This window comes from Pseudonaja textilis, chromosome 7, assembly GCF_049901715.1.
Source record: "Pseudonaja textilis isolate UNSWEBS1 chromosome 7, rPseTex1.2, whole genome shotgun sequence".
Taxonomy (NCBI): domain Eukaryota; kingdom Metazoa; phylum Chordata; class Lepidosauria; order Squamata; family Elapidae; genus Pseudonaja; species Pseudonaja textilis.
The window spans coordinates 52,658,614-52,679,575 of record NC_141996.1 but is presented as its reverse complement, the minus strand read 5'-3'; positions in this window follow the sequence as shown (position 1 = coordinate 52,679,575).

Below are 20,962 nucleotides of genomic sequence, written 5' to 3'. Positions count from 1 at the left end.
CGTGGTTACTTCAAATTATGATCAGTGACAGAGATATGCATAGTTTCAGATACAATATATTGTCTCAAAAAACAATATGGTTGTGATAGTATGTATGCATATGCTTTTCAAGTAGAAAACAGTGACTCATAACAATCCTGTTTGTTTTTTCATCAACTATCAACCATGTATTTTTGTCCCCTAAATCCTGAATGATTTTGAAATGTTGGCTGTTGTGCTTCATTACTGCTATTCTAAATATAAGCTCCTTGGAATTAATATCATAATTCTACCTGATCCAGAAAGGGGCAGGTGTTAAAACCATTTAAGGTTATCCCTAAAGTGTTCAGTCCCAATTCTGTATTATGCATTAAGTTCTGCTTGGAAATATACCGCAGCAGCTCAATTTCTGAAAAACACTGAAAAAATCCCCTCTTGTTTGATCCTGTAATTCCTTAATTCCTGTTTGAGTCAGGGTGACTTGATGGAGCTGAGCATTTACTGGCTGGATGCCCTTCCAGATGCCACACAGAGTTTTCAGCAGATATTTTCCCTTTGCATCCAAGGAGAGAAATATCAGCTGCTACCTAGGATTGAACTTTTAACTTTCCAAGCGGGAGACAAGATCTTCAAAACTAGACCACCATGTCACTCAATTTCTGGAAAGTATAATATATTTATTTTATTTTAAACTCACTTGCTTGAGAAGGGCGGCTATAGAAATTGAATAAATAAATAATAAATAAATTACTCATTTTTTAATTATTTGTTGCTGGAATCCCTCAGTGGTGAGATGGAGAATTGGATTCAAGGATCACCGGAACTATCCAGAGTACTCTCATGAGATTAATATATCAGTATTTCTCAACTTTGGCAACCTTAAGATGTGTGAACCTTAACTACCAAACTTTTGGGATTTAAAGTACACACACTTAAAAGTTTCCAAGGTTGAGAAACAGTGACATATGTGTTACTGCAATCATATTTAATTGTCTCAAAACATTTTCTGTATGACTTTGGTGGTGGAGGTGGGGGTGTTCTCTTTTGCAAGCAACTGATTTTATTTTCAGCATCTTCAATCCTCATTCCTGCTGAACTGTCTTTACAGTTAGTTACTTTTCTTTCCTATTCCATAGTTTCATTTTGTTTCTTCCACAGCATGTTCCAAAGATTTCCTTTCGCTTACTTTATTTTTTAATTTACTTTATACTTTATTGGCCAAGTGTGATTGGACACACAAGGAATTTGTCTTGGTGTAAATACTCTCAGTGTACATAAAAGAAAAGACACATTCGTCAAGAGTCAAGAATCATAGGGTACGACACTTGATGATAGTCATAGGGTACAATCAACAATCAAATCATACTAGGAAACAGTCAATATAAATCGTAAGGATACAAGTGACAAAGTTACAGTCATACAGTCACAAGTGGGAGGGGATGGGTGATAAGGAGTGATGAGAAGATTAACAGTAGTGCAGATTAATAGTAGTGCAGATATTGTAACAGTGTTGAGGGAATTATTAGTTTAGCAGGGTGATGGCTTTCAGGGAAAAACTGCTCTTGTGTCTAGTTGTTCTGTTGTGCAGTGCTCTATAGTGTCATTTTGAGGGAAGGAGTTGAACAGTTTATTTCCAGGATGTGAGGGGTCTGTAAATATTTTCACAGCTCTCTTTTTGACTTGTGCAGTATACAGGTCCTCAAATGAAGGCAGGTTGGTAGAATTTTTTTTTTCTGCAGTCCTAATTATCCTCTGAAGTCTGTGTCTGTCCTGTTGGGTTGCAGAACTAAACCAGACAGTTATAGAGGTGCAGATGACAGATTCAATAATTCCTCTGTAGAACTGGATCAGCAGCTCCTTGGGCAGTTTGAGCTTTCTGAGTTGGAGCAGAAAGAACATTCTTTGTTGTACTTTTTTGATGACTTTTTGATGTTAGGTGTCCATTTTAAGTCATGTGATGTAGTAGAACCTAGAAATTGGAAGGTCTCTACTGTTGATACTGTCTTATCTAGTATTGTAAAAGGTGGTAGTATGGGAGGGTTTCTTCTAAAATCTACCACCATTTCTACAGTTTTGAGTCTGTTCAGTTCCAGATTGTTCCGGTAACACCACGTGGCAAGTTGTATAACCTCCTGTCTGTATGCGGATTCATCATTGTCTTGAATGAGACCAATCATTGTTGTGTCATCAGCAATCTTCAGTATTTTAACAGATCGATCATTTGAGATGCAGTCATTGGTATATAGGGAGAGGAGAAGTGGAGAAAGCACACAGCCTTGGGGGGGGGGGGCTGTGCTGATTGTACAGGTATCAGATGTGATTCTGCCTAGCTTCACCTGCTGCTTCCTGTCTGTTAAGAAGCTTATGATCCACTTACAAGTGTGTTCAGGTACTGTTAGTTGGTTTAATTTACTTAGAAGAATGCTTACAGTCAATACATTTTAAATAGTACTAGGTTCTGCAATAAATCTTCACTTTTTCATTTCTTTTCCCACAAATTATTTCTTATTTCTTATTAGCTTAGTTTTGTAAAATTAAGAATTGTAAATGGTAAGTCATTGTGCATCTTTTTCCTACTGTTTTCCCCTTGAAGCTATAGTCCCTTCCCTTCTCATGAAGAAGCAACACCAGAAAGACTGAGAATGGACAAGATATCTGAATCAAATCATGCTGGAAAAATATCACTGGGAATAACTGCTGCATACAAAAAACCATGGAATTGAACCCCAACATTACAGCCTATGAATATGTGAATTCAGCATCCTATAAAATATTTCTTGTAAATTGCAGGAATGCTTCCCATAAGTTTTATTCTGTTCTAGAGAAAAGTAACAATAATAAATAAAGATAAGACAAAGATTTTGACAAAGAATATGCTATCAAGACAAAAGGAAGAACTGGTGGATCTATTGAAAATTCAGGTCACGAATAAGATCAAGTACTTGGGGATACATTTGACAGCAAGATGTAGTACACTAAAAGAGAATAATTATATCAAACTTAAGCAGCAGATAGCGCTAGATTTGGCGAAATGGGAAAATTTACAACTGTCATTAATAGGGAGAATATCAACAATCAAGATGAATATATTACCCGAATTTTGTATTTGTTCCAAACAATTCCAGTTAGGCTTGGAAAAGATTATTTTGAAGATTTAAATAAAATTGTGTTGAAATATATATGGCAAGGTAAGAAAGCGAGAATAAAGTTAAAATTTTTGCAAGATGCCAGAATAAGAGGAGGATTTGGTTTGCCTAATTGGGAGTTCTTTACCAAGCTACAAATTTGATGTGGGTTAAGGAATGGATAACATTAAGAAATACTAGATTGTTGACATTAGAAGGACATGATCTGTTGTTGGGGTGGCATGCTTTTTTATGGTATAAAGGAACTAGAACACAGGGGTATTTTAGAAGACATTATATACGGAAGTCTCTGTGCTTAAACTGGAAGAAGACTAAAAGACAATGTTATTTGAAAATTCCAGTCTGGCTATCATCTATTGAAGCATTTTCTTATCCTATAATATATAAAAAGGAACAAACTGTTAGATATGGTGAAATATTGAAATAAAAGGGTGAACTTAAACCTATGCAAAAATTAGAGGAACAAGGTATAAAGATGAATTGGTTTTCATATGCACAAATACATTCAAGGTATGATAAAGATTCTAAAACAGAAGGTTTCTATGATAAACTGACTGACTTAGATAAGATTTTGATAGGTACTGATGAAAAGGTGATTAAAAAATTGTATGGATATTTATTAGAAATTAAACTAGAAGAAGAACAAGTTAAAGAAACTGTGATTGCTTGGGGGAAGAATTTTGAATATGGGATTGATCTAGAGAAATGGCAAAAAGTGTGGTCTCAAAATTATAAAATGACAATGTCAACAGCATATAAAGAAAATTTGTATAAGATGTTTTGGCATTTTTCCCCGACAAGAATAGCAAGAATGTTCAAGAACAAATCTGAAAAATGTTGGAAATGTCATCAGACACCTGATTCATGTTACCATATGTGGTGGACTTGTGCAGATGCAAAAAAATATTGGACTAAAATCCACACATGGTTGGAAAAAATGACAAAAAAGCATATAGACTTGAAACCAGAGATATTTTTATTGGGAATTTTACCTGAAATATATAGTAAAGAATTGAAATACCTGGTTGTAAATGTATTAACAGCGGCTAGGATTGTATTTGCCAAAAACTGGAAAAATGAGAAAATACCATTGCAGGAGGAAATCATTAAGAAAATATTGGAATGTGCTGAAATGAGTAGACTGACGTTTCAAATCAGAGAACAAGATGATAAACAATTTTATAAAATTTGGGATCTATTCTATCAATGGTTAGACAATAAAACATGGTAATGAAATATGTAGAGTCTTAGAAAATAATAAAGATATAAAGATATATTCTTTTCTTATTATATCTACAAAATGATTCTAGGATAGATTTGAGATGATAATATGAACAGTCATAAAACAAATTAAGTAAAATACTGATTATTTTGTAAAACATGAATGAATAAAAGTATAGTCAAATGATTGATTAACAATGATATTAATGTATAATATTTAATTGAAAATATGAGAATATATACAATGTAATTGTAATTGAAAACTACGAAATGGAAGCACAAACAATTTGTAAACCAACCGACACACTGTATGTATATATATGGAAGATGGCTTAATGTTTTTATGTTTTGTTTGTCTATGTTTGTCTTAAAAACCAATAAAAAAATTTAAAAATTGTTTAATAAAAAATATTTAAAAAAGAAGAAGGGAAACTTCACACTCAGGCATTCATTTACAAACTATGCTGGTGTGAAATGGGAGAAAATGACGCAAAAGGCAGGGACAAATGCACATATAATGGAATAGAGAAAAGACAATACATATCTATTTATAGTTCTATATTGTCTTCTCTCTATTCCATTATACTTCTACTTAAATACCTGTTTACTGGCACTGATGCCTTAGTAGACACAGAACTTTTAGTTTAGAAGACTTTTATATTTCTTGGAAGTGGTACCCAGTACTATATGTGCATTTATGTGCATCATAAATGGATACCCCTTGTAGATAAAGAGCAATACATAGTGTGAAGCTGTTATTATATGTGTGTGTGTGTGTGTGTGTGTGTGTGTGTGTTAGCACAATCAAGAACTGAAATGGAACAGGCAGTCATTCATAATGATTTTTAGGAAAGTATAACATAGTTCCAAAGAATAAAAGTATTAACTTGCCACATTATATCAGGGACAGTGACAATAAAGTTAAGAGGGCCAGACATCAACTAGAAGCAGGAAGAAAAAACAGTATAAGATAAAGATTCAGAGTTGTCCAAACTACTTCACAGCCACCATAGCATCTAATCCAACAATAATCCACCTTGGAATGCATAGTTCTATCAAGGTTGCTTCTTATTTTGTTTCAACCCAGATGAGGGGTAGGTAGAGCAATAAAGAATAACCTGGAATCCAGATGGAAAAGTATGAGGACTAAGCAGCGTTGAGGTTATGGAGCAGCGTTAGGAGAATGAGCGCATACAGGGAGATGTAGTGAGAGAAGTGTTTGAATAATACACACACAGAACACAGATACACTGTACAGTAAATGTAGGTTTTTACTTTCAGAAATGTTAAGCAAAGTTCAACCACAGTCCAAAGTTATTCACAGATAAGTCAGTTAAGGTAAGTCAGTTTTCAGTCCAGGGATAATCCAATAACAAAGTCCAGTGTCAAAAACAGTTCAGTATCAGACTTACATCAAATCCAGTAATAGCAGTCAGTTAGGAGAAATGGCAATACTCTCCAACAGAAGGAAAAAGAGACTCACCGAGACTTCTTCTGAGACTAAGACTAAACAACCCAGGTTTCTGGCTCCATCTTATGGTCGTTTGATGAACCACACCTAATTACAGTTTTGCATTTTCTTAACGATACAGTATTAAAATGTCTATCCTGGTTTATATATTTCCAACCCAAATAGCTGTTAGGTGACTTACATTCCTAACAAGCAGCCTGCAAACTGATATAAGGCATTTCCCAGTTTTTGCAAAGATTCACAAGCATGCTGGAAAATGAGGGGCGGGGTGAGATTTGGCACATTTACAAGAACAATAGAGCATCCTCCATATAAAACAATTTCACCCAGCAAATAATATCTTCTGACAAATAATCCCTTACGTTTATATGTAGTTTTCCCCAATCCATCTCACTTGGAAATGGTAATCTAAAGCACCTGAAGGCAAAACAATAAGCAATGACTGGAAACTAATAAAGGAGAGAAACAACCTCAAACTAAGGAGAAATTTCCTGACAGTTAGACAAATTAATCAGTGGAACAACTTGCCTCCGGAAGTTGTGAATGCTCCATCACTGAAGGTTTTAAGAAGAGATGGGATAACCTTTTGTCTGAAATAGTATAGGATTTCCTGCTTGAGAAGGTGGTTGGACTAGATGATCTCCAAGGTCTCTTCCAACTCTGATAGTCAGTTATTCTGACTTGCTGCAAGTAACAGAAATATGCTGCTTTTCCCCCAAAGAGTGAAAGCACCCCAACCTTTCATGGACCCAGAAAATGCTGGTTTCATCTTTTGCATTTTGCCTGGGTCTCATCTAGTATACAGACATGCTTCTTCTTCTTTAGAGATTCTTTCAAATATGAAGGTTGACTGAAGGGGCTGTTTTTCCTCAAACATTTCCATCAGCTGTGATTTTAGGAAGGGGTGCAACATGACCTCCATCACATCAGGAGATCTCTACTTGATGCCATGCACAATGAAATTGCTAGGTGCTATCAGTGTTCTGCTGTCTCAAGAATATGTAAATGCACTTAAATTGACACGGGGGAGATGCTTCACAAAAGATAAATACAGTACAGTGCAGATATATTATTTTTGCCAATAGATGGCGATAGAATTCATTGGAAAAACGTTGATTCCATTATATGAAAATGTTTGGTAAGAAATAATTCATTCAAGACCTTTTCTCCAGCTTCCTTTTCCCTTCCTTCCTTTAGCTCCTGCAAATAAGATAGCCAAATTGTTCCCTTTAGTTCGATTTATTTACTTAAACTATAGCTAACTGAAAAAAAAAATTCTTCACCCTTTAAAATGTTACTGTGGTTGAAAATTTTAAGAATGTCTAAAAACAAAATTCTCATAAGAGCTAGGAGAAATGGAGGATGCAGCATATGTGACATAAATAAAGTATACTGTGAAAAGAATTATTTATACTAGCTTATGTTAAAAGTAGATAAATATTTTAGAGCTAATTCCATATTTTGAATTTTTTATTGTGAATTAATATGACACAGCTGCCATGGGAACATTGCAGACTGGGAAAACTGTTCTCTAAGTACTCTTAGCTCACTTCCCTTTATCTCTTTGTGAGCAGATGAGAACACTAAGCTAATCTCCATTTTTATTTGCTAAGAATACCTCTGAACACCTATGGTGCCAGGGGGCATGGTAGAAATAAAAAACTTGCTGGAAGCCACTATCTATCTTTGCAGCATTCTGGCAACTCAGATTACTTAAAGTGAAGAATTTCAAACCAAACAAAATGTGACAAATGAAAAGCAAAGTGGTAAGGATAAGGAGAGTAATGAATACAGATATCCAACTCACCCCTGCGCCCCAGGGCCTTAAAAGTTTTCAAGACACTGTGTTTTATTCTTAAACCTTATATGTTTCGCTCTTCATTTTTTTGCTCTTCAGTACTGTATACAGACAGCTGTTTACAGTTTAATTGTGGTTTACTATCCTGATAAAGATGGCACAAGTCACTTCAACAAGTCTATCACTGATAACCCGGTTGGATGGAACAAATTATGTTTCCTGGTCTATGAAATGCAGTCTACTTCTGCGTAGAGAAGGTTTATGGAATCTAGTTCAAAATTCACCCGATGTAAATGCTTGGGATTCAAATAATGAGGACGATGGCGAGAAGCTTGCTGATCTTACACGTAAACTGTTTAGAGCATGTCTTCTGAAAGCTGGAGATATGTTAGCTCATTTAAACTTCATGAAATAAACTTTTCAAGAGCTACATGAAAAAGAACTAATATTTTCAGAGCTGCATCAAGTTTACATCATTCTTTCCTCATTGGATGAAAGTTAAGATGATTATGTATCTTCACTGGAAGTCCTGACCAGAGATAAACTGACATTGACTGAAATAACTGGAAGATTGTTAGAAGAAGCAAGAAGATGGCTGAATAGAGACCAACTGAGGAAGGAACAACCACAGGAAGAGGATTTGTCTTCAACTGCCTATACTGTTAGGAAATGTTTTTCTTGTGGGGCTAGGGGACATATAGCTGGATTCTGTAAGAAGGGAAAGCAACAGAATACTGGCAAACACCAGAAGGTCAAGAAGAATGTTATAGCTATGTCTAGCAATTCAACTGTAAATCATGATTTGTGGGTTGTTGATAGTGGAGCATTGCAATGCATTACTAAAGATAGAAAAAGGTTTGTAAACATGTCCACGAGTAAACAACATGTATCATTGGCAAATGGATGGAAGATGAATGCATCAGGTGAAGGTACTGCATATTGTTCTTGTATAAATGAACATTTAACTATGTTATATGTACCTAAACTAAAATTTAATTTGTGATCAGTAAGGGATTTAGTTAATCTTGGTTATGTAGTAACCTTTAGGGGAGATAACTGTATAATAGAGAAAGAGGGTAAAAGTGTTACTGCTACATTAGAGAATGATTTATATGTAGTATATGATGATCAGTTGAAGATGGCTAACTCAGTTTTCAACAATGTTAAGCCACATGATGAATGTATACATTTACTGCATAGACATCTGGGGCACATTAATTTCAAAATGCTCAAACAAACTGTTGAATTGGCAGAGGGTGTAAAATTGAAACCCTGTAGCAAGTATTTACACTGTAATGCTTTTAGTAAAGAAAACAGTAAGGTTACTCCAGCAAACAGACTAAATGGACCAAAGAACCTTTAGAGGTTGTGTTTGCTTACATAATTGGTCTTAAGAAACCAAGTTTAGGGGGTGCCTGCTATATTTTGAGTATTATGGACCATTACTCACGATACGGTTTCTGCTATCTTATGAAAAACAAAACAGAAACACTCCAACATTTCTTTAACTGGCTAAGGTTTGCTGAGAGAAAAATGAAAAGTAAAGTAATTACATTAGTTACTGATAATGGGACTGAATTTGTTAACAAAAGATTCCAAACTATGCTGAAATTGGCTGGTGTTGAGCATAAACGTTCTGCATCTTACAGACCACAACATAACTCATTTGTAAAACGAAGAGGGCAAACATTACAAGCCATGGCTCACACTATGTTATCTGATTCAGGTTTACCTGAAACACTGTGGGGTGAGGCCATAATGTGTAGCAACCATGTTTTAAACAATGTAATTAACACAACAACTGGAGAATTGCCATTCACTCATTGGCATGGCAGAAAACCAAATTTAAGTTACCTACACACATTTGGAGCTCCAGCATGGGTGCATATTCCCTCACAAGTAAGACTGAAAGGGCAACATAGAGCTAAGAAGTTATTTTTTGTAGGTTATGAGGCCAACCATAGATTGTTTAGATTTTGGGATCATGGCACAGCTCATGTTTATTGTAGTGCTAATGCACAATTTCTAGAGCATGTTGGGTGGAATAAACTGGAACAGGAATCCAGCAATGATATTATTATTGACACCCAAATAGTCCCTAAAGATAAAATAAGTAAACCACAAATAGCCATTAAAGAGGAAGAACAGGAGGAAGTAGTAGAACAGGCATAGGAAGAAATAGAAGAACAGGAGCAGGTAACACAGGAAAGTCCACCAGTAAGCCCTGTATTGCCAAGATGTTCAACCCAAGTGACACAACCACCTGATAGATATCAGGCTAGTGTTGTATGCCAAGTGAATACAGTTCCAAGTAATTATAAGTGAACTAAAACTGTATCTTGATAAGGATCAGGCTGCTTGGCAGAAAACAATGGATAAGGAACTGGAATCATTAAAAAAAACTGGAGATATACGAAAACGTTAAGTTACCACCAAGTAAACATGCCATAGGTTGTAAATGGATTTATAAACTGAAGACAGGTGTAGATGGGACTGTTACGCATAAAACCAGGTTAGTAGCACAAGGGTTCAATTAGACAGCAAATGACTATGATGAGGTGTTTGCACCTAGTCTGAAGGCTACTACATTAAGGGCAGCATTAGTGTGGGCAGCTAAGGAGAAATACATTGTAAATCATTTGGATGTAGAGACGTCATATCTGCATGCACCATTGCAACACACTATATATTTAAAGAAACCTTTAGGTCTCAAAAATGATAATACTGATAATAATGATTGCTGGAGATTGAAAAAGAGTCTTTATGGCTTGAAGCAATCAGGATATGAGTGGAACCAATGTATAGTTAACGAATTAACTAAGATAGGTTTTGTAGCTGGCATGGCTGATCCATATTTGTTCAAAAGAGAAAGTAATGGTAAAGTTTCATTATTGCTATTATTTACTGGTGACATAGCATTAATCACCAAAACTTAACAGGAAGCTACTAAAATAATTTCACTATTGGAAAAGAAATTTAAGATAAAACAGGAGAAATAAAACAATATCTTGGTTTAAAGATAGATAGAACTAGAGGATCTCACAGGCAGATAAAATTAACCTATTACTAAAAAGTTTTAAAATGGAACTTTGTAAGCTGCCTAAGACACCAATGAGCCAGGAGTTTAGCCGTAGTGATGTTCAAAGTCCTGTTTTTGGTAAGAACATTTATCAGTCCTTGATTGGTAGTTTATCTTATCTCAGTAATTGGTCAAGGCCAGATATTGCATACAGTGTTAATCAATTAGTGAAATTTAACCCTGAGCCAACTGAAAGGCACTGGCAAGCTGCTAAACATGTTAAAATATCTGAAACAAACAATGCATTATGCATTGTATTTGGAGCCAAAAGATGAACTGAGTTTAACTGCATATGCTGATGCAAGTTTTGCTACAGACCTAAATACATGTAAATCTACATCAGGTACTGTTCTATTATTTGGAAAAGCATTGATCGGATGGAGGTCTATTAGACAGAAACATTTAAGTTTGTCAACAATGCAGGCTGAATTCTCATGTTTGTCTTTACTATGTACAGATTTAGTTTTATATAAACAATTACTAATTGACAGATTCTATTGTTGTTTTTGAAGATAATCAATCAGCAATACAGATGGCTTCAAATATTTCTGTTAAAACAAGAACAAAACACACAGATTTAAGATATTTAAATGTGAGACAATGTGTGCAAAGTAAGATTAGAACTAGAATAATGTATGTCAGAAAACAATATAGCAGATCATTTTACAAAGGCACAAGGCTCTATAAAGCATAAGGCTTGCTGTGAAGATTATGGACTTAGAATGTAAGGTTTTATATATTGTCCTATCCAAAAGGGGAGAATGTTGGGAATGTAAGTCACCTAACAGCTATTTGGGTTGGAAATATATAAACCAGGATAGACATTTTAATACTGTATCGTTAAGAAAATGCAAAACTGTAATTAGGTGTGGTTTCTCAAATGGCCATAAGATGGAACCAGAAACCTGGTTTGTCTTAGTCTGAGTCTCAGAGGAGAGTGTGAATGTATTTCTGTTTCCTTCTGTTGAAAAGTATTGCCCTTGCTCCATTTTTCCTAATTGACTGATATTTCTTGATTTGATGTAAGTCTGATACTGAACTATTTTTTTTGACACTGGACTTTGTTATTGAATTATCCCTGGATTGAAAAACTGACTGATTTACCTGTGAATGACTTTGGACTGCCTATTTTGGACTTTGCTTAACCTTTCTGGAAGTAAAAACCTACATTTACTGTACAGAGTATGTTCCGTGTGTGTATTATTCAAACGCTACTCTCAAATACATCTCCCTGTATGCGCTCATTCTCCTAATGGGGAATTACCTCAACAATATCCAAAGGTCTGCTGCTAGAGCAGAAATTATAAAATAAGTTATTACCAAGCAAATATTTTATTGAGAATAAGGACCATTCATGAGGATGCAGGATAGAAGATTTATTCAAGCCTATACACAAGAATCTGATCAAATAAAGTTTAACACTAAACTGGCATCAGAAAAAGGCCAAAGGAATTCAAGAGGGGTTGGATTTGGAACGCATATAGGAATGCAAGGACTGTCAGCTGATGATTCTCTTAACTTCACTCCCTAGCATTGCCTGCCCTTCTCCTACATACTTACTAATTACATTTTTTAAAAAAAATCCCAAGCATCTTTTATGGGATCAGTTGTATACATTGTTCTCATCCACAGGTGAAACTCAAAAAATTAGAATATCGTGCAAAAGTTCATTTATTTCAGTAATGCAACTTAAAAGGTAAAACTAATATAGGAAATAGACTCATTACATGCAAAGCAAGATAGTTCAAGCCATGTCTAGTTGTTCTGGTGTGCAGTGCTCTACAGCATCGTTTTGAGGGAAGCAGTTGAAACAGTTTATTTCCGGGATGTGAGGGGTTTGTAAATATTTTCAAAGCTCTCTTTTTGACTCATGCAGTATACAAGTCCTCAATGGAAGGGAGGTCGGTAGCAATTGTTTTTTCTGCAGTCCTAATTATCCTCTGAAGTCTGTGTCTGCCCTGCTGGGTTCCAGAAATGGACAGTTATAGAGGTGCAGATGACAGACTCAATAATTCCTCTGTAGAACTGGATCAGCAGATCCTTAGGCAGTTTGAGCTTTCTGAGTTGGCACAGAAAGAACATTCTTTGTTGTGCTTTTTTGATGACATTTTTGATGTTAGGTGTCCATTTTAGGTCATGTGATATAGTAGAACCTAGAAATTTGAAGGTCTCTACTGTAGATACTGTCTTCTCTAGAATTGTAAGAGGGTTTCTCCTAAAGTCTACCATCATTTCTATGGTTTTGAGTGTGTTCAGTTCCATATTGTTCCAGTTACACCACGAGGCAAGTTGTACAACCTCCTGTTTGTATGCAGATTCGTCATTGTCTTGAATTAGACGGATCGTAAGACAGGTTAAAGATATGAGTATTCAAGTGAGATTTGTTTGTTTGTTTATTCATTCATTCAGAACGAACACCTAGCATCTCTATTTGCCTACAAGGTTCTAATCTGTATTGGATAATTCTAAGCCTTATTTTGCTAGCATGTAGAATTAAGGAGAGTATATGATAATTTTACATACTGAGACCAATAGAAACACAGTTGTGCACAATAATACCTGCATCCCCACATTCATTAGCCCAGCTAATTCAAACCAAAATATTTTAACGCTCAGCCAAACTACAAATTGTTTTCGTTGTTGTTGTTTTTTGTAATCTTCCTGTCTTTATCTGAGATAGTTCTCTAACATTCCTTTGGATGAAACAATGGTATGATAATATCATTTAGTAATAGTATTATGTCTTAGTGTACCTAAAGTAGTTTCCAAATAATAAGGTAAGGTCCTCTGCTATTAGGAGACAATCAATTGTGCCAGCTTGTGACACATTATCTGATAATTCTAGTCTATTGCCCATAATGGAACAGATCTAACAAAAAAATATCAGATCACAGAAACCTTTTGATAGTCTACTGAAAATTCTTTCATCCATTCAGAATACTTTCACTAAATCTTAAGTGAAAGAACTGCAGAAACATAGCCAAAGAAATAAGTTTTTGAAAGTTGTCTTCTTGAGACATATTTATTATTATATAATCCCAACCTTTTTCCTGTGAGATCAAGAATGTTCCATTTGGTTATAGAAAGGCAGATCCTTCAAGTTTTTGCATATTGAGGCCTACCTTATTGGTGGGAGATAAAAGTAGGATTTTTTCCTCATAATTCCTCAGCAAATGACTTGAGTAATGTTATTAATAAGCCGGGGGAATCTAATTACCTTTTTATTCATAATCAGCCACTGAGATCCAAATAAGTTGGCTGGGGATCAGAATGGATTTTTCTTCCAGAGTAATGTAAATGACCACTCAGATGTATATGTGACTATAACAACTTAATGAATACATCCTATAAAATGTTAGTCAGTCCTGGGCACTAATGGTTTGAATGACAGGATTTGTTCTTTGATTGTAGATTATAGCATCTGACCTTTGCTTCTGAGAGTTCAAAAGGAAGGATAGATAGGGAATTTAAACGAATAGAGGAAAGTTATTGGAATCACCTAGCTGATAACACTGCAGTAAAAGTGTATATGGTTTGTGTGCCCAAATATCCAAAGGCTTACAAAGGTCAAAGGAAAGTGTGCTTGCTAAGATAGCCATTGTGAAAACTGAGGTCAATGTATTAGTCAAATGGCTTCTTTAGCCTTGGCAGTATCAGCTATGAATAATATGTAACAGACTCTTGCTGAACAATGGGCTATCATAGTTCCATTATTGAATGCACTTGTATTCCTTCATAGAACGTCAGTGTTCCTTCCAAAAGCATCTCTTATATGTCATCCTCCACAACCAAATTCACAGAATATGTGAAATGTTCATGCTTTTGAAAGAGCAACCAGAAACCATCTAACAAACTAAATAACTGGGGTCACTTACAAGTCATAAAATCAACTTGCAATTCTCCAAAGAAGAATAAAAGCTTGTGATGGAAATTTCTAGCAATAGACTTATCCTTAGAAATCAATATTATAACAGTAATTGACATACAGCATAGATCACCATGGACAGAACCCTTCAAAATCAAAAGTATGTAATTTATTGGGAGCTACAAAGTCACATGAGACTGTGCTAAACATTTCAGTAGAATAGAGTAGTACTGTTTTTCAGACTATAGTACAAAAAATTAGGAGAAAGTGAAGAAGAAAGTACCTGAAATTAGGTCAGATTTTGCTGTCACAAAATCTTGTTCAAAGTCACTCTGAGATTATTTTCATGGACTGTACACATTGCTGACAGAAAATAGCATTTGTATCAAGTTACACTTTGTATTTAGGACAAAAGAATTGTTGCTTCCACAGACCAAAATATAAAGAGCAACAGTCCTGTACTTCAAGAATAAAATAAAGAATATAATACAATTGAAGAAATTTCCTCTGTTAAAATAAAGAATATGTCATAGTTAATATTTTGTAATTATTAATATATCATGTGGGATAAAGATTGTTTTTAACTGACAATGATCATTTCCTCTCAATTAAATATTCCTGGAGTATGTGTAAGCTTTGCTTTATTTTGTTTATAGTATTCCTCAAAGGCAGTTATATAATGGAAGGGTGAAGGCAACATTTGATATTGTAAATCCTGTGGCAACCGGTTATGAAGCTTCTGGATTGTTTGATATTGTTTCCATCCATGAAAGTGCTTCCATAGCTTTCTCAACATTCAGGAGTTCATACAAAATGATTATGCCATATTGACAAGTTCAACAAATCTCTCTTTTGTCACTGATGAACAAGAAGTTCTAAGGACAAAATATGATCTGGGGTGTTGTTGTTTTTTTGACACTTGGTGAGTTTATTTCCCAATAGCCAATTTGAAAACAATTTAAATGTTATTTAAGAAACAATAATATGTTATTAATATATCACTCTTTTTATGTTTTATTTACTAACTTACAAGTCTTTGTTTATACATGCATATTAAGTTTTAAGTACTTGGTTGAATGTGAACACAATTGGAATAATACAGACAATGAAATTATGGCAAATAAAATAACTTATTGAAATCTGTAAAACAAATAATTACAGGAAAGCAATGAACTGAAAAAATATAATTATTTAATGTTTTCAATGAGTAATCTGTAACTATGAATAAAAAGTATTGATTATTAATCAGTGGAAGTTGAAAATTTCCTTGAGGGGTTCGAGTATTAGATAAAACAATGTAGTTCACAAGGGAGAAATAACTTTGCTACTTAGAAACAAAATTACAATAAAATAATTATTCTGATAAATGAAAAAATAAGCTGTAAGTAACTAAATTAAAATTAACATTTTTTACTAAGGAAACAAATATTGAATGCAGAGATGTAGGATGGTATTTGTATTTGGTTGGATGATGCTATGAAAAAAGATCTTAGAATGGTAACTTATTACAAATTGAATATCAATCTGTAATATTAGGTGTCTATAAAGAAACCTTAATGATTTATTTAAGAAAAAAAGCAAGAATAATTGTACTAGACTGGATTATTTTCTGAATCTTGATAAGTAGAAGTTTCAGTTTACTCTTTGTTGGAAAGATTCCATCACAAGTACTGCGATCAGTTCTGACACAAGTATTTAGAAAGAATTCTAAGTTCTAAGAATAAGAAAACCTAGGTTTTCATCTTTCCTTAGGTCTAAAACTATCTGGGCAGCTTTGAGCAAGTCATAGCTCAAAGAATGAGCTTTCTCTTAGCCCTAAGAATGGGACTATAGCTAACCACCTCCAAAATGTGGCCAAAAATACTTCATTGATCAGCCCATGTCATCATTGAAAGACAGGGTTGTTTGACTCAAAGGACCATAACAACAACACAACAAAACAGAGGAGGGCAATGAGGGCAATCAAAGGACTAACGTTTTGTGAGGACAAGTTGAAAGGTTTAGAATTGTCTTGCCTCAAGAAAGGAAAACTAAAGATGGATATTATAGCACTCTTACACTACTTTTGAAAGTGTGTCACAAGAAAAACTGCCAAGACCTTTTTATACATCATTCCAGAATGCAGGGTGCAAAGACTTATTTCTGTTTTCACACAAAAGCAGGGATAATGGATTTTATATGTAAAAAGAGAAATCAGTGTCAAGAAAAATGTTCTTAAAAGTAAGAGTAGTTGAATAGTAAAATTATTGAAGGTAATGGTGAGTTCCCATTGAAAGTGTTAAGGGAGAAGTTGGACAACCATATCTTGAACATAATTTTAATTTGTACAGGTCTGTGATTTTATGATTCATACTCATTTTCTTTTCTTCTATCAGATAAAGAAGAAAAATATTTGATAGAGATAGGGTGAGGAGAAGACATAATTGTACTGGAAGGAGAGAACAGTAAAAGAAGTGAAACAAAAGCCAGATGCGAATTAGGTAAGCAGGAAGTGATTTGACAGATAAGGAAGGGAAAGGAAGACAAAGGGAGTCTTTGTATTCCTTTCCCTTATATATAAAAGATGAGTATCTACAATGAAGCAGAAGAGAAGAAGCTATTTCCATTTTTGTTGTCTCATCAATGTCTTTTCCACACTGCTACAAGTTTCAGTGACCAGATGAATAAACAGTTTTTTGACAGTCACCCTCATCACCGGCTATCTCGAAACACTGGGAGTAAGAAACAAAGAAGGTCATCGACCCATTCCTTATCTCCAATCCACAGAAGAGGAAAATAACATAAATTGTCAATCCCATCAACAAATTAGTTGAGCGTTGAGTTATTGTAAGTTCATTATGGTTGGGTTTTCATTATTTGTCTTTTTATTTGCTTTTTGGTTTGTTATGTTTACATTTCTCATTTTTATATTTCTCACTTTTTATTATACTGATGTATTAACTGCCCAAAATCACTTAATGTGTATAGCATGTAAGTAATTGTAAGTGAAATAATTTTTTCATTATTTAATGCTATATTTTTCTTACTGAAGTTAATAATGTGAAGATGAAACTGTCCATAATAAAGTCTTGTATGGAGATTGGATACTTTTAGCAGAATCATCAACTTGTTTTTTCTTCTTCAAAGAACTATGGATCACTCCAAAAAGTAAAAAAAACCCCACACCTTTATGGTATAGTTGTTAACTGAACCACAGTAGTTTTTAAATTGGTAACATGGCTATTAAGTGAATCTGAGTTGACTTTGCTTGTGAGAAGGTCACAAAAGGTGATCACATGACCCTGGGACCCTGCAACCCTCATAAATACATGCCAATTGCCAAGTATCTGAATTTTGATCATGTGACCACGTGAAGGCTGCATTAGTCATAAGTGTGAAAAATAGTTATAAGTCACTTTAATTAGTACCATTGTAACTTCAAATGGTCACTAAATGAATGACTGTATGTTGAGGACTACCTGTAGTGACATTAGAAACACCAATAAAAAATCAGTCAGAAAGCCATGAAAAGATCAAAGCAAGGCAAGAAGTCACTCTTTCTTTTAAAAAGGTGAATTCATTGAGGACAGAATTCAATATTCAATAATGCAGTCTTCCCCAACCATTTACCTTCTAGATGTGCAGGGGTTATGGCTCCTATAAAATCCTAGCAGATCATTTATTCTTGAATAAGTAGCTGATTTTTCTTAAATATTAGAAGTAAATTATCCCATTAGATTTTTAACCTTCCTAACTTTTCTTTTGTTGGGTTTTCTTTTTCTTCAATAAATGTTAGGATTCTTCCCATGCTGTTGATATCTCCATTTTGTATGGAAACGGTGCCATTTTGGCAACATGAGGGCCTACCCTGGAAAATTTGTATTCCCATAAAAGAATTCATTAACAAATGAATTGTAGCAGAAGTATAGCCAAATCAAAAATGTAAGACAAAATCCTGATCAATATCTAATAATTCCGATATAATTTTCCAAGTTTTAATAGTGTTTCCCTGTCACTTCTCTCATCTGATGTATAGCTGTACTCAGTGGTGGGATTCATTTTTTTTTTTTACTACTGGTTCTGTGGGCATGGCTTGGTGGGTGTGGCAGGAGAAGGATACTGTAAAATCTCCAGTCAGAGGTGGTATTTGCTGGTTCTCCAAACTACTCAAAATTTCTGCTACCAGTTCTCCAGAACTGGTCAGAACCTGTTGAATACCACCTCTGGCTGTACTGTATGATACACCCAGTGAACATGAATATTACTCAGTACAAATGTCTCTATTTTCCATGTTTTGATCTTCTTTTCTTCAAGTTTATTTAACTAGGTTTTAGTGGTATAGTGTACACATCCTGCATTCATTATAAGCCTTTCTATGAGTGATGTTCTATGGAATTTTTGGAGGAATGAATAAAGGCCTTTAAAATGTTTCAGACTTCCAGACACTCCTACAGACCACAGGCTATTTGTGTAGCAAATAGGAATACAATATTTAAAGGACATTAAAGAGGAAGGGTGGATAAATACCTTCCTTCTTCTAGGAAGTTATTAAGCAACTAAGGGTTAGGGAGCCAACTGGCTCTGTTTTCCTGCCCTTTGTTTTTCCGACACATCACTTTGACTGCAAAGTAGACTACAAAGAACAACCCTACCAAGTCTGACACAAATAAATGTAGGTCAGAAGCCGGCAGTAAAATGTAGCGATTTCAATTTCAAAAAGCTTTTTGAGATACAGACATTTTGTAAAACATGAAAAGAACTGTAAAACATTTATAGGTACCTGATTCAACCTAGACATTAAAGTTAGATTTCTGAACCCTATATATTCAGTGGGACTCTTATTAAAGTTATACTTTCTTTTAGCCATTTCCATCTTTCTTTCCAAATTCAACTTGGGAAGAAGGGATGCAAAGATTTATCTTTGGGGACATTCATTATACAGGTAGTCCTCAATTTACAACAGTTCATTTAGTGACCATTCCAAGTTACAATAGCATTGAAAAAAATGACCTATGACCATTTTTCACACGTTGCAGATTCCCCATGGTCACATGATTAAAAATTCAGAGTCTTGGTAACTGACTCATATTTATGATGATTACAGTCTCCCGGGGTCATGTCGTTTCCTTTTGCAACCTTCTGACAAGCAAAGTCAATGGGGAAGCCAGACCCACTTAACAACTGTGCTACTAACTTAACAACTGCAATGATTCACTTAACAACTGTGGCAAGAAAGGTCGTAAAATGGGCCAAAACTCACATAACAAATGTCTTGCTTAGCAACAGAAATTTTGATCTCAATTGAAGTCATAAGTCAGGGGCTACCTATATTATTCATCGCTTCCCCCTCTCCTCTCCACTTGCCTCTTTAATGTTATAAGGAATCCTAACAATAATAATGACATTATTTTTACTGTTAGTTCCAGAAAGAAATATTTTTTATTTGCCGATTGCTTAGTGACCATTTTGAAAATTTATTTTATTTTATTTCAGATTTCTTTTGAAGATTCTCCTTCTTCTGTTGCATACTCCTTGTGGAGTAGATTTGGATGAATGATTGATTAGCACAATTCACTCTAATGAGCTTTATTATGAGTGGCGATTCTTATTTAAATCTCCAAGGCCCCATCCTTTACTCTTAACTTTGCATTTTATGATCCATGAGATGCCAGCAGGTTTCAGAAAGAAAAGAAAAGTAATTCATAGCTTTTTATTTCTTTGTAGATTGTCCACTGGTTTTGCATGGTTTTTTGGCATTTCTTTATTAACTCTATCTCTTTATAGCTGACTACCTCAGCTGTTCCCTTCTACCTGGTAGTGACAACAATAATTTTAGAAAGTAGCATCTATGCTTGTTTCTCATTCTCCCTTCACCTTCTTCATGGCTAGGCTGAGAGGTAGTGATGGGCACAGAGCAGGGGTCTGCAACCTGAGGCTCTGAGCCACATGCAGCTCTGCTGCGGCTCCTTGTCAGCTGATCCCACCACTGGCTGGCTCCTCCCCTCCCCAACACTCCTTGCCTGGCCTGAGAAGATAAGGGAGATGGTGGAGGATGGAGACTCGCTCTATATTCCAGAGCAGGAGGTGACTGGATGGGAGTGAGTGATGTCGAATTGGCCACGCCCACCCAGTCACACTGGTTGTTAAATTATTGGTTCCTGGTGTTTTCTTTTCTGTGGGATGGGTCCAAATGGCTCTTTCAGTGTTTAAGGTTGCAGACGCCTGGTCTAGAGGCATTCAGTTACCTTCTGTGACTGAGGGTGAACTTGAAGTCTCCTTAGTGCCAATCCAGCATTTACACCACTATATCACATGGTTCTCTTGTGGTTATGTCCAGGGACTATTGTACCATAAACTGCTTTGTAAACCAGTTTAAGAGATAAAGTATTTAAAATAGCACATGAAGAAATAATGAGATGCAGCT